This window comes from Cibotium barometz, chromosome 33 (genome assembly GCF_041138505.1).
Source record: "Cibotium barometz isolate CiBa-2024 chromosome 33, ASM4113850v1, whole genome shotgun sequence".
NCBI classification, from domain to species: Eukaryota; Viridiplantae; Streptophyta; class Polypodiopsida; order Cyatheales; family Cibotiaceae; genus Cibotium; species Cibotium barometz.
Genome location: NC_141078.1, coordinates 32,791,707 through 32,807,458, shown reverse-complemented (window position 1 = coordinate 32,807,458; position 15,752 = coordinate 32,791,707).

Sequence of the window (15,752 nt, the reverse complement as noted above, 5' to 3'; positions counted from 1 at the left end):
CACAATAGAGAATCTCAAATTAAAAGACCCACGAAATTAGTAAATGGAAGACTTTTGATGATGTCAACTGACCTTAGCATTTGTCTTCACATGAATTTATAAACCAACACTCCAACGCATTAGGGGGCATTTGAACATAAAAAGGACCCTATAAGGATCCCTAATTTTAAGCGATTAAGACTAATTTTATTGACGCTTCAGGAGACAAACCTCATAAAATGACGCCTACTTTTGACCCTAAAAGTAAAGGATCTCTCTAGTTTTCCCTCTCTAGGATTTTCACTCTAGGATTCTCTTTCTAGCCACTAAAACTCTCGAAACATCATCAATCTTGTCCATATAGGGCTCCAAAAATATTTTTATTACGATTCAGAATAATTGTCTCAAAATAACTTTCAATCACATTTAATACACTTTCATTGCGTTTCTGAAGTTTCCTCTAAATTTCATATCAACAGTCATTAAAAGACAATCTTGTTTAATATATTTTCATTGCATTTTTGAAGTTCCCACAGATTCTAAATCAAGTCATTAAGAGACAAGAAAAACTAATGTTTTTTTATTTAAAAGTTTAATTTAAATTTAAATTTTCAGATAGGCTAGTAATTTAAATTTTATATTTTATAGCAAACCCACCTAAAAACCATTTTCTTCATTGATTACTATCACATCTCCTCTCTGTCCGACTCAACAACTAAAAGATTCTCTCTCTCTCTCTTTCCCTCCCAAGCCCTTCTCTCTTTGCAGTAGGTCTCTCTTTCAAGTTTCTCTCTGGGATCCAAGCTATCTACCATCTTCCATTTGTGTCTACTATGGCACTCACAGAAATAACAAACACCTCAAATTCATCATGAGTGAGGAAGGTAGACTTGCATATTCGCATCTTGAATGAATATGCACCTATCAGAAAAGAACATCTAAATGCACAAGAGAAGCAAGAAAGAAGACAGCAGGGTCATTGTAATGTGGATCTTTGGGTTGATGGGTATTTATATCCTAATGATCCTTCTTCAAATTTCTCTCCACCTTTCAAAGACCTATCCTCATTCATTCATTTTGTTGGAGAGGGTGAGAATGGGCTCCTTGGATATTGCAAACGCTTAAGTATATGTGATGCATGGAAGATTCAATTTCTAAACTCACAAATTCATAGCTTGCAAGTCACTTTGAGTAGTGTGCAACAAGCTCTCGAAATTACACAGAATAATATTTTACAGCTACAGAGAGGGGGCAAATAGAAAGAGGACCCCATCCTCAAGTTACAGGATACAATCTCGCATATGAAGAGCACACCCATGGGAGCGAGAGAGCAAAAGAGGACAATGAACAACATTCAGACACTTGCAATTGGTGGTGATGCTCTCAAGCAAAGAATTCATGCAGTAAGGTTTGTTTGATTTTTGGTTATAAGTTATTCTTATTAGAGTGTATCTATTGTTTGATTTTTTTCATTAACTATTAATTTAATATATAATATTATTGCTATAAGTAATATTTGTTAGTTCATTACAAGACCTTTCTTAAAGATGCATGTGGTGATAATGGTCCTCAAGATATTGGAGATATGTTACCTAGCTGCGTGAGAAAACATGACATTCTTTCTATAGTTCGAGATCCACGCTATCTACAAGAAGGTATGACAGATACTTGCAAATGAGATAATGAAAGATATAACTAATATCTTACACATTGAGGAAGTTTAGAATGCATGCGATGAGGTGGGCATAAGCACAAAAGGATACCAGGCTCTCCATCAATTACTCTGCAAGATACACTTCGCAAAAACAAGGCATCACACAAAATATTTTTCCTACCCCAAGAAGATTAAGATTAGCAAAGAGGACATGCAACGAAGATGTGCAACAGAAGATTGAAGAGTACTGCTGCGTCAATGATGTGCTGACCATTAGAGCTTGGGGAAAAAGTGAGGCAACAATGGTAATATTGTGGTTCCTTTACAACAAGTTCAACAATATATTTGTTGATCTACAATGTCTTCAAAAAGTTATGATCTTATTCTATGGATTACCTAATAATTGTAAGTAAGCTTTATCTCCTGCAAAGTAGTTGAAAGTAGTTGAAAAAGTCTATGAAAATCAAAGCTTATTTAATTTTGTTTGTATGCAAGGTGATAAAGTTAGATTTGTGTTGAAAATGAATGAGTGTCAGATTGTGAAAGGAAAGAGGATAGAGCGAATGAGTACCACACTCATGAATGAGGCTATGGCATATGCAAAAAGTTTAGAGTTATCGTCTTTTCTCAGTGCAAACACATTTGAGGGAAATACCGAGATCAACCAAACTTGTGATAGGGACAGGATTTGCAAGCTAGACCTTCCCTCATATAGTGTCCAATTTGAGAAAGAGATATGGTGGCTTGGGGCATTTGAAGTACAAAAAGAGACACATAAAGTTCTCGCTTGGATGTTTGATAGGATACCTTGGATCACCACTGTCATCAAAGCACAAATTCAGGGAGAAAAACTTGAGGTAGAGGGCAAGGGCACTTATACAGTAGATTGGCATTTGGGGGGTGACCTGGAGACAATTAAGTGCTTGCTTGGGTGTCCCCAGAAGGTGATAACACCCCAAATCCTTGTCCGTGGTGCATGAGAATTGTGAGGGAAAACAAACAAAAGTCGGGAAAGAAGAGGATGCTTAGAATCAAGATATTGAGCATGACCCCATGGACGATGCTGGCAACTAGGTTGGAGGTGTCTTGTCTGCCAACATGCTAGCTGTGCCAAATAGGCATTTGAGAATCCCAGAATGGAATTCTATAATTCCATTTGAACAACTGAGAGAATGTCCACTTATGTACATTGCATGCATTCATGCGTGTGCTTGATAGTTTGCTCAAGTGTCACATAGATTATGCATTTACCATGCAAGGACAAGAAGAAGCTCTTCATAAAGTAGAGCAACTACTCAACTCCATTGGGTGCCATATGGTGGCAATGTGCAGATTATTGTTAATAAAAAGACCTTTGGCATGAATCATGAGGTTGCACAACAAGTGTCCATGAGTGGAAATAATACAAGACGTTTTTTGGAGAATCCAAAAAATGCCAAGGACTCAACCAAGCCTTGGAACTTGTGGAAGGATTTATGTAAATGTACAACATTTGACTGCACCAACTCAAGCCTTGTAATTCTACATGAGAAGGTTTGGTCAGACTTCAATAAGATGGTGAAACTTTTGACCAAAAGCAGGACAACCACAAAGGAGCAACCAAAATTTAAAGACGAGATTTCTAATTTTACGAAGTCCATGGTTGATACATGGGGTGAAACTGACATTACACACCACATGGTAAACACATTTGCTCCTTCCTACTGGATATTAAGAAATGAGTATGAATAACTACTACTGACTCTCTTAATTTTTTTACAGCACATTCTTTATGCTCATGGTGCATACTTCATGAATGAGTATGGTTCTCCGGACATGTGGATCACACAAGGAATGGAGAAATCTCACAATCAAGCTAGGGGAGTATATTTTAAAAACACCCGACATGGAGGAGGGAAGACTCGTACAAATTACCTTACGAAGATGTTTAATTGGTTTTACATATACACTTTTGGGCAAAAATTATCCATGGAAAGGACACGTATAATTAATCTAGCAAGGGCAGCATGAAATAAGGCCAAATAGAGAAGATCACTAAAGTGGAAAGCTAGCACAGGACCATCACATCATGCAGCATGGAGATCTTCACAAAGACACGTAGGAAGAATTTGGAAGTAGAAATAGCACTTTGAAATTGAAAGTATTTGGAATAAAGTTGTAAACATTTTTGACTTTGGAAGTAAACATTTAAAAGAAAGTTATAAAGCTTTTTGACTTGAAAATAAAAAATAATTGCACCATTCCATTATATTGAAGATCTACGATGAAAATATTTACAACAAAAAGAGCTAATTGCTCTTGAGTCTCTTCTCTTCTTGCTCCCCCTCTTCGGTAGGCATTTTCCCTCTATAATGCAAAAACCTCTTACAACTATCGCCTTGAGTAACTTTACATCCTCCACTCCTGCACCTAGGATATAGCTTAAATAACATAGAAAATAACCTGCTCGAGAAGGCCAAAAACCAGGACCGTATCCAAAGATACGGATGGCAGTGCACTTCTCTATAAGCATGACTTTATGTATATTATAAGGTATAAATGCATACCCTGTATACCTAGATAGGGCTTTCAGTGTAAGGAGTCGAATCTCTGCATCCTTGGAGTACTTGCTATGATATATAATCAATATATTTTTGTCGATAGAAGAGACATAGTGTGCAAGAGCGACATCTTGTACGACCAGCACCACCTCGTCTTCCCCAAGAAATCCATTGGAATTGTCAAGCTCTATCTGCATCATTGACAAAGAACTAGGAGGGAACAAACTAAAGTAAGAAATAAGTCAAATATACTGAAGCAATAAGAATTAGACCAAACAGAGTAAAGCAATAAGAATTAAACCAGACAATCTAGAGAAATAATTAATTAAGGTAATAGAAGCAATAATTTACCTTTTGGTTCTCATCCTCCTCCAACTTCGCGCTGCATCCCAAAGGTTGATGGAGCCCTCTTCATTTTCTTGGTCAAGTTCGGGAACAGGTTCCTTAACAAACTCAGAAATGCCCATATCTTGCTGAAGGGCTTGAAATTCTTCCTCTTATGAAGGAAGAGAAGCTTCATTCTCCTTAGCTTTTTTAAAGCACAAGGACATTGCTTCTGGGGCATCTAATAAGTTTTCTGTCACTTCTATGTCCAATGCAAGAAATTCATCCTTATGCTCATTCTCTACATCAAGAACACGAGACACAGCTTCACAACCATCTACTATTATAGCAAGACAGTAATCCTCCCTAAAATTGTAGAGTTTTTGAATGTGGGAGAGGAGAAGGTAATACTTCCCATTAATTAGAAAAGGACGCGTACGGTAGCCCAGGCATGACAAAATTGGATGTCAATCGCTCCCTACAGATGGATGGCGTTCCTTCATCAATGATGGTGGAGCCTTAAACTCTGCCACATCAAAATTTGTGCTGAGAAGTTCATCCTCCTTCTCGGACACAAGGTCCATGACCTCTTCTTCTACTCTGCAGACCGAGCACTTGAAATAAAGGACTGTTTTGATTTATCCATCCTTCCTTTGAGCTCCTCTTTTGTGTAATCCTCCTTATCAGCATGAAGAAAGAGATAGGCAACACACCCAAAATGATATTCTAGCAACTTGCATTTCCTGCCATGCATTGGGCACATGTCAACACAAATCTTGATCCGTTGATCATCTGTGTAAGTGTCCCAGCTCTTCGACATGCCTGAATTCTGACAAGGTGACTGTGAGGCTTGACATGTGGACATATGTAATGGACCCATAAGAGACGGTCCCTCCACCGACCAACTTGCAATAGTCTGTCCACTCTCCCTCCAGGGATGTCCTTTTTCCATGTCCTTGATAATCTCCTCTAGACTAAAAGGAACGTTGAACATAGGCTCTACATGGCAAAGGGATTTCTCCTGCTGCCCAACCCTCCTTATTAGCAGATCAAAGCGATGCTCTGTGGTGCTAGGCTCGTTCTTAATCTCCTCCAGCAATAAATCATCCACGTCATATGCCGCATTGTACAAGTGAGAACCCTTTAAGCTCCATCGCTTCTCTGATCCTGGGAAGATGAGTAGTAGTGAGAAGAAATGAACATGAATTGGAGCCTTTCTTAAGTAATTGGAGAAGCGACAACTGTTAGTAATAGTAGTGGGATAATTCCAGTAAATAATCCAAATGAATAATAATATATTCTACCACTTCCCACATATTTTGCACCTCCCCACGCCAAAAAGGCTCAAAACACTAGTTCCATTGATAATTCCATCGATTACCCATTGATCAAAAAATATGACTAGCTTACTCAGAAAGACATTGTAGTAATAATCGAAATGTCGAGGTGGAATCCGTTCACCGTGCGATAAGAGGAAAGAAATGACGCCAAAATGCACCTATTGCACTGTGGATGGTATGGCTGTGGAAAAAGTTGACTGCACCGTGGACGGTATGGAAAGCGAGAAAATTTTGAGTGTAGAGAAAAGTAGAAAAAAAACTCGCACCCTCTTTATATAGGTCAAATAATAGGGTTGACGTCACATGATCGAGGATCGAATGCCATGTGTTGAAGGGCTTATGTCATCATCGATTCATGAATTGCCACATGTAGGGCTGACGCAGTCAACGTATGATTGCATTTTGCTTTATAAAAAGGAGGAATATTTTCTTTTCCATGGTTTTTTCACGATTTTTACCAATTGTGTTTCTCCACACTTTTGTCCTGCAGCTCGCTCAATCGATCCATCCCAGCCATTGTTTCAAGCGCTTGTAAGTTTTTCTCTCTCTTCCCCTTTTCTTTCACTGATTTCGTTCATGGTGCGATATGGCTATTCTCCATGTGAAATCCAATCCACATATCACTCCGTGGGGACGGCTGGGGGAATTTTATTGATAAGAGAGTTTGTTCATGGTGTGATATATCTATTCTCTATGTTTTCAAATTGAAATATCACTCCGTGGGGACGGGTCTGAAAATTTTATTGATAAGTTATTGTTTCGTTCACCGTGCGATGTATTTATTCTCCATATTTTCGAATTGGAATATCGCTCCGTGGTGGGGATGGGTCTCAAATTTTATTTATACTTAAGTTCTTGTTTTGTTCACCTTGCGATATACCTATTCTCCATATTTTCGAATTGGAATATCGCTCCATGGATGGGTTTGAAAATTTTACTTAAATGTTCTTGTTTTGTTCACCGTGCAAAAAGAACATTGGTCTAGATTTGGATTCCCCTTATCGCGTGTGGTGGATGGTGTTCGTGTGACTTGGCTAATTACTTTGCCTTCTCTCTTCTAGTACTATAATGGCATGCACAAAATAGACCGTTAGGAGAGTTTCAGTGCCAGAGCCAGATCCAGCGCTTGATCCAGTTTCAGATACTCCAGAGAAAACAGACCGTCAGGACGTCTTAAGTGAACCTATGCTTCCTGATGTCAAACAACCCAGCACCAGCAGTAGCAGGAACATTCCAAAGGCCAAGGTCACTTTGCAGTAGAGGCAAAGAAAAATGCTCGCGGAGATAAGGAAGGCGAAGGTGGCTGTCAATCTCCTCATCCCCAAAGCTCCTTTCTTGAGGATTGTCAGATCCCTAAGCGATGGAATAAAGTGGAAAGGTTACTTTAAATGGTAGAGAAGCGCCGTCGCATGTCTTTAAGAGTCATGCGAGGACTTCCTAATAGACTTATTAAATGATAGTAACATTTATGTTGCCCATGCTAGGAGGGTCACACTAATGGACAAGGACATGACATTAGTAAGCAGAGTTAGGTATAGGTATGATAAGTTCATGCGACCTCTACCATTTGGGGATAGGAAGGCAGCAGAAATCCTCTCCATTCCTCCTGCTTTGAAGCAGAACAAGGCTTCCAATAAGGTGGTTATTGAAGAGGTGACAACAGCAGGTCAACAAGGGCTTAAGAGGCTTGTAAAGGGGGCGAATCTGAAAGGAAAGGAGACATTAGAAGAGAATGTCAATAGGGATGATTTGGCAAAAGCCTTCTAAAGTGGGAGGGAGAGAATAATGACAGACTTAAGAAGGCGGTGCCTAGTCAGATTATATGTAATGTCTCATACAGTGCCGAGCAGGAGGATTACCTCTAGATCGCTCCAATGGATGTTTATATGCTCGTTGAAAAGAATGGAGAGATCAATGACAGTATTGTGCTAACTTGTTTAAGGTGTGTACTCTTCGCCTTTTTTTTGAATGCTTTCTTTTTTTGATTTCTTTTTCCCTTTCCTAATGTTTTTAATTCAATCTGTAGGGTACTATTGAAAGAGCTTTTGCTGCCAGACCAGGCAAAGCAAATATATATTTGTGATCCTTTGGTATCAACTATCTTGATTGACCTGTTGAGGTGTGACAAGGACCTTGCTCCTTATTTCCAAGGAGTTAGTTCGGGTACCAGCTTTGTTGTGCTGCCATATATAGAGAAGTATGTATTTTCTTTGGACTTAAAGCTGTTGATGAAATTTAAGTTATTAGTTGCGTGTGTTAGGTTTCTTATAATGTTTGTTTACTTTCTCAATTTCAGAGGGCACCGGTCTGCTTGTTTAATAAATGTGATGAAATGCCAGACAATTTTTATGAATAGACTTCTCGGAATGCACAGACTGTCTAAATTGTAAGTCATTATACTTTATATCATTCCTTATTGCTTCCTAATTGTTGATTGTAAGTCATTCTTTATATCGTTGAGTGTAGGGCATGTAAGAGGGAAATTTCATTGATTGAAACTATATGTCCTGAACTGAAAAAGGATATAGAGTGGAAATTTCTCAACCAACCCGTTCCTATGCAAAAGGATTCGCACTCTTGTGGCTGGCACATAGTCGCAAATTTTTAGAAGGTCCTCCTTTCCAAGTACACTAATTTTGACCAGCTGTGTAAGTTTCTTGTGTCACTATAATATAATTTCTCTATGTTCATTTCATGAGAGATCCCGCATTATTCTAATTGACTTTTATGTTGTTGTGTAGTATGTTCTCTGAGAGGAGTTCTGGCTATGGAGTGTGTGAGCAAAGGCAATAAACATTATCCTCAATAATGCAATTGCGCCTGATGACCCTGACTCGCCACTTCCACCAGTTTGGCAGCACTAGTGCATCAAAGAAGAGAAAAAAGATGTCGTTTCATTCCCCTATTAAGCATTTCAACTTTAAACAAGGAGTCCCTGAGAAGGGAAGCAAGGGCAAGGCAAAGAGGAAGCTTCCATTTGCAGGCAGCAGCAAGGGCAAGGATGACACGGTAGGCAAGGTGCCAACAAAGGAGACAAAGGAGGAGGCCAAGGTGTAGAAGGTTGAGTCAAAGGAGGAGGCCAAGGCTGAGTTAAAGGAGGAGGCCAAGGCTGAGGCTACAGAGCCCAAAACCGCTTAGAGGCATTTTGTATGTCCAGAGACAATGTTGTAAAGATTTTGTATTTTTATTGAGCTCGGCTCATATTTGTATAAACATTCTATATTTTTATTGAGTCCTACTCATTATTATATTTTGTGAGTATATTGTGCTTTGCCATAATAAAATAGATTGTTGAGAATTTTTATTCTCATAACTTATCTTTGGTTAAAATTGAACTTTAAAGACGTTTGCTTCAAAATTGTTATGAGTACTTTGTAGAGTAGACACGTCCATGTAGAAATTTTTCATCACATTAGTCATTGCTAAGATACAACAGTTTAGTACAAGTCTTACAACAATGACTTCTATTGGGCCTAAGTCCATCGATTTAAGACCTTTCTAATTTTGCACGCGATAGATTTTTTCTCCGTCTTCTTCTCTAGGTTGTTCATCTGAAGAATTATTTGATGCACCTCTTTGGCGTCATCTATCAGTTTGTCTACATCTTCAAGGTCTTTTTTGAAGCTTTTAGATATCTAGATAGGTTGGTCATCTGTATCCCCAACAGAGGAATAGGAGTCATCATCAGAAGAAACAGCTAAAATAGCTGGCCTAGAAACCTTGCTTGGAATAGTCCTCTCATTAGAAGAATTTGCATCCATGGGCGGCTTTTGTATAGAGCTTATAAGTTGTAAGATATTATGTTCTCAATTCCCTTATGGAGTGGTCTTTATATACTGTTTTGGATGGACTCTGAATCCATCGACATAAAAAAACCATGTGCTGTAAATCTGTGTGCCACTAAACCATTTTGGAATAGGAACCCTAGTACCTACATTGAGCTAACCACCATTATTGTGCACATACAAGACAGCTTTAGAGTAAATTTGTTGAGTTAACTTTAATATAAAAATCTAAATTCATAGCTGTTATAAGACAAAAATTCATTACTTACTAAACTTTTTTGAGGGCAAGTACTTTACAAAATTAACATACTTGAAGTAGCTTAAAAATTCACAAAATTCAAAATCCCCATTAATTGAGCGATATACCATCAACATCCCAATTGGGATCTACCAAGGTCTTTTGCTCTAGTCGTTTTTTAATCGTCCTATTATTCGCCTTGAATTGTGCTCTGCTAATATCCTCACCTCTCACGATATTGAGGTGCTCTCTAATATTTATGAGGCTCCAATGTCTACTTGCACCTACAACTTCCACTGCACCACTGGGCAACCGAACGCATATATCGAGAGGCAAAACAACTTGTTCATCTGCATGCATTGGGACCCAACTATTCTTTTTCATCCACCGCTCATAATAGAAGCATATGTTTAGTGTGGCACGAGCTTTGAGATACCGAAATGAGACACTCTACTATATTGCACTTGAATGTGCCATCCTTATGTATCCCTTCTACAGTCCTTCACTGGTCTCCAAAGCAAGGTTGCCATGTCATCACGTAATACCTTCTTGCACACCCACATGGTAGGTGTTTGTGAGAAACAAAATTGATTGAGTATCTTGGCAAAAAGATGTATTGGGCATACCCAACTAAGACTCACAGATCGAGAGGGCTTTGCAAACTTCAAAGACCCTTGTATATCACAAAGCATCTTTAATTTCATGACCATTACAATCCAAGCATTTGGAATTTGCCATTCTATAGAAGATAGGGGTGGAGATGTGATTATCTGTAGCTTACCAAACCCACCATTCTGCTTTGGCACCAAATAGGAGTGCCGGTAAAAGAAGACCTTTTCCTTAAGAAGTTCTGCACTTGTTTTACAAGAAAACATTGCCTAACCAATGTCTGCATCATGCAATGCTTGAAATGTTCTGGTGGTGGTAAGGCTTTCCAATGGCTACTCTTCTACCATGTTTGAAGGAAAAATATCTGCAAACAAAAAATAAGTTGACTTAGATTGAAACATCTCTATCAAAAAATCTCACATGCCCCTTTCTACCTGCGATACTTACAATTGTATGGAAATCGAGTTTGTGGGGTGAAGATGGATATCTCGTGCTGTGTAAACATGTTGTACTGTGGCCACTAGTTTTCCATTGCTTGCCTTCTTGAAGTCTTGTAAATGACCTTTCCAATGGTGCTCCAGTACATTTCACCGTCAAACTCGGTGAGGCATGATTGTAGTAGGTTGTAGATAAAACAAACTTACAAAATGCCTCTCCCACCCAAGCACCATCATCGTCCTTCTTGTTGTGTAAGGATATCTCCTCAACCTCATCTTTTGGTCTTCTTGGTGTGGCCATATCTTCTTCGAAGCTAGAGTAGAAATGTTATGTTTAGAGTAAAAAGGAAAGAGATGTGCAGACTAGGGTTTTACAGGAGCCTTGAAGATGAAAGAGATGAAGGGAGGGAGATTAAGATGGAGGACAAATTTTAGGGTTTGATGGTTTCATTAGGGTTGGGCAAATGAGATAGAGATGGGAGAGAAAGGGAGGAAGAGTTTAATTTGGACGTTCAAGAGGGAAAGCAGACTTGAAAATGAAATTTTTCATTACAATCGAGATAGGTTTTTGGGGGGAAATGTGAGTTTTGGTGGAATCTCAAAAATTTCAAAATTTTAAGGATTTTTTGAGCCACGAAAAATGGTGGGACCATACCTACCCTAAACCCCCTACGTTTTTTAAGGGACAAGTGTAATTATTAGTACACTGAAAGCCTCTATAGCCTAGTCTCCTTCCCTATATTCAAAGGAGAGCAAATCTGCACAATCCTCTATTCTTATTGGTTTGTTTGTTGCTAATTACTTTCATTAGCAAAAGGCCCAAAATATGTCCAAATTCCCCCTAATGGTCACGCTTGGAATATGGGGAATTGATTAGTCCAAAGGGCATAACCCAATATAGGTGAATGTGCCACACCCATAGTGGTGAATGCAGCCTTGTGCTAATCTGAGTGTGATGGAAACTTGGTTATAGTCAGAGAAACTATCCAAGAAGCTTTGGGCCTCTTCATCCTAGAAAATCTTTCTAGAACATGTTTAATAAACAAAAATGGGTAATGATGTTTTCACGTGGGGAATTAACTTTTTTTAAGTCCCCACACACTTGCAACTTCTCGCTTTTCTTTGGCATAATGAAATTGGGTGAATCCTAATTAGTGAGCTCAATTTTGTAAATGAATCCCCTGGAGGAATAAGTTGTCAATCTCTTGTTGTGTAAAATGGTTAAATACTTGGGATTCATTTGATAAAGTCTTTACCTTTCAGGTATGGATGCTTGGATCCTTTAATTATAGGGATTTCATGCTATAACATCTCAAGTGGTATTCCCTTCATGTTGGTGTATTTCCAAGCAAAACAATCCTTAAATTCTCTTAACAAACCTACCAGGTCCTTTTCCTCATATGGAGCTAGATCCTTGAATGCTAGTTTGGGCTCCTCCCTAGGTCCAACTAAGTCTATTTCCTTAACTTTAGAGTGAGATAAAAAAAGTCATGTGAAACTCGTTCTTGCTCCTTCTTAGATCATTGAGCTCTCTAAGGCAAACAATTGTTCAGTCACCCCATTGTATATGATTTATAATGCTTAGGAAGTAGTTTTAAGTCCATTACATCATCTTCTGTTAGCTTAATCTGGGCTGAAATCCTCTTGGTTTTAAGTCCATTACATCATCTTTTTTTGCCTCAATTTGGGCTGAAATCCTCTTGGCTCCCTATTCTTCTTCTGCCAAGGCCCCATTTCTCTTGTTTTTCTCGACCATCTAGAAAGTCTAAAAGGACCGTGCTTTGTCGAACTCAAATCAAGTGGTTCTTCTATTAGGAAGTCCATTGGTTTTGCTAGCAACATGTGCTTCCATTTTTCACTAAAATCTAGAGGAGGAGGAAATGCATATATCACATATTCCTCTTCACCCTTGTCTATAACAATTTCTCATTTGCACACTTAAACTAATGTGGTGTGGTCAGCGAGACGGTAACTAACTCATTTCCAAAGATTTGCAAATCCACCTTTAGAACTTGGTCATCTTTTTGTAAATAGACTTGGTCCAAGGCCCAATCATGCCTTACTTCCCTCATGAAAGGTATGCCAAGTATGACATCATACAAATTTGGTCGATGCAAGAATTCATCGTTAAAAACATGTGATGATATCAGCATGAGTGATGATATTACTATAAACATGTAATAAGATTGGAAGGAGATTCTTTTCAATTTAATCCATTGTAAGACTCTCATGGGTGTTGCTGATGTTCCATCCATCATATTTTTAAGATCCATTTGTTCTAAGGCTTTTTTTTTTTCATTTTTCCCAACATTTTTTAGTAATGATACTCAATCTTGCTCCGCCATCTAGGATCACAGTTGCCTAATATATCTATTTTGATAGATAGGGAATGGAATCATTTATGTCATCATTTACATATTGATGTCCCAATTGATTAGTTGGAATTTGGATGAATCTAGGAGTATTACTATCTTTCCTCAAATGTTGTGAGGTATCAACCTCTCGGTCGTTTTCTACTTCAGCCAATGGTTTCAAAGTTCCTTTAACCCATTCTTTTACATCCCTCCTCACAGGGTAGGTTTTGAAATTCCTTCAACACATTTTTTTACATCCCTCCATAAGGTAAAATTGCTACAAAGAAAGGTCAAAATATGTCAGAATATGGCACAGTGGAAAAAGATACAACAAGAGATCTTTCAAGTACACTAAAATGGAGAGAATCTTAAAAATCATGATTATACCAGACAAGAGATAGGTACAATATGATGGCATTGTCCACATTATGCTCTAGTGTAGAGCTTATATGGCAATCTAGACAGACTGTGGATGGGAAGAGTGTACTAACGGTAGTGTTGTGGTAGTGTGGTGGATGCATCCAAGACGTGGGCGCATATGTTGCATTAATGCAACTCACTGCCCGTGTATTCATTACACGTCCCAACCGAGCACCGCCCACTAATGATGAGATTATTATCCGAGGGGATATTTCCTAGACCCCAACTAAGTTGGGGTTCCCACTAAAGATATGTGCACCAATGTCTTCTCCTCAAAATGAGGGGCATACCAATGTGCACCATACATCAATGAGAGATACATGCTGATAGGCGGGCATTAAGCACATGCTAACACCCCCCCCCCCTCAATGTCCTAAGAGTTTCTTGGCCTAATGCCAAGTCCATGAAGATGTCAAATGAGCTGGTCCTTCTCAAGAGCCTTGGTGAAGATGTAGGCATGCAGTTCTGCTCCATAGAACAATACTAGAGCTCCACAATCTCATACTCAATCAACTCCCACACCAATGTGCTTTGTGCGAGCATGAAACATGAGATTATTTGCAATGGTCGTGCAACTCTAATTGTTGCATCGTAAGGTCATGGCTAACCTGCTAGAATCCTCCTTAACCATAATCCCTCATAGGTAGCAAAACAAGCGGCCTTATACTCTACTTTAGTTAAAGAAAGTGCCATTGTGGGTTGCTTCTTACTAATCCAAGAGAACACACTGGATCCAAGTGTGAAGAAATATCCATAAAGTGGCTTTCTGGTGTCATAATCTCCAACCCAATCGGAGTCACAATATCCCACTAAGGAGTCACCACAGACATGTATGTAATTCCATACTCAATGGTACCTTTGATGTACCTGAGCACATGCATTGGTGCATTCCAATGACTTTCTCTTGGTTTTTTTGAGAGTCTCCTCAACACATCAAGTGCATAGCAAATGTCTGGTCTAGTATTTCACAAGAAAACCAACTCCCAACAAGCTTCCTTAACATCTTGATGTGAACCAAAGGTGAACTATCCTCAAAAGAAAGCCTATAGTTTATCTCCATCGGTGTACTTATTGGCTTGTAATCTGTCATACCAAATGCCTTCAAGATCTATGTTGCATACTTCTACTGAGAAATGAAGATCTTGTCATACATTCAAGGTAGTGCACAATGAAGTACTCCAATCAATGCATTGGCATAATGACCAATGTACCATCATGGTTCAGATTTGCTATTGGAAGGAAATGGGAGAGATGAGAAAACAAGCCATCTTTTACATTTCAGATGATAACAACATGATACACTGTTCGTACAACATAGATTTATGCTCCACTAAAGGCCTTAACTTTAAAATACATTGGGTTTGGTTAGATGGGGCAGCATCTCATTGCAAGGTAGCGCACCCATTTTAGGCATTCCCTACTACAACCCCTTGTTTTTTCTACATCACTGTGAAGATGCCACATGTTTTAGAGTGCTATATAGCATGTTTTTTTCTCTTTTAGTTGTGCTATGTACTGCTCTTTAACTAGCATTCGGATGATGTGGAGCTTTTTTGGTAGTGGCCGTGGCAAGGGAGAACATGACGATGTCGATGCAATCATAAAGCGTGCAGTAACCATTGAACAATAGGATGCAAATGGTGCAAAGCTATAGAATGCACACGACATTGTGGAATGGTTGAATTAGAAGATGGGAGATGATGTGAAAAGCAAAGGCTCTTTGTGGAAGTAAAGGTGGGTGATGTTGATAGGTCTAATGCATGGACATGCCAAACCATCAAAGGAACTCGCTCAACACACTACATATTGGGTTTCAGTCACAAAGATCCTACACAAGCGCTATTTAGAGGCTTATCATTATTTTGTTCATTCTGCATTGATGAAACATGGACCTTGCACAAGCTAGAGCCCATCAATGGATAGAATGCAGTAGACCTAGAGCAGGATGATATAACATACTCAATGGATAAAGACTAGTTGGTTGATATGCTTGAGATGGGTGACCATTTTGTAGTATTTAGGTCCCCTAAAAATGAAGATGACAAGGACTGTTACGTGGTGATGTGCAAGTA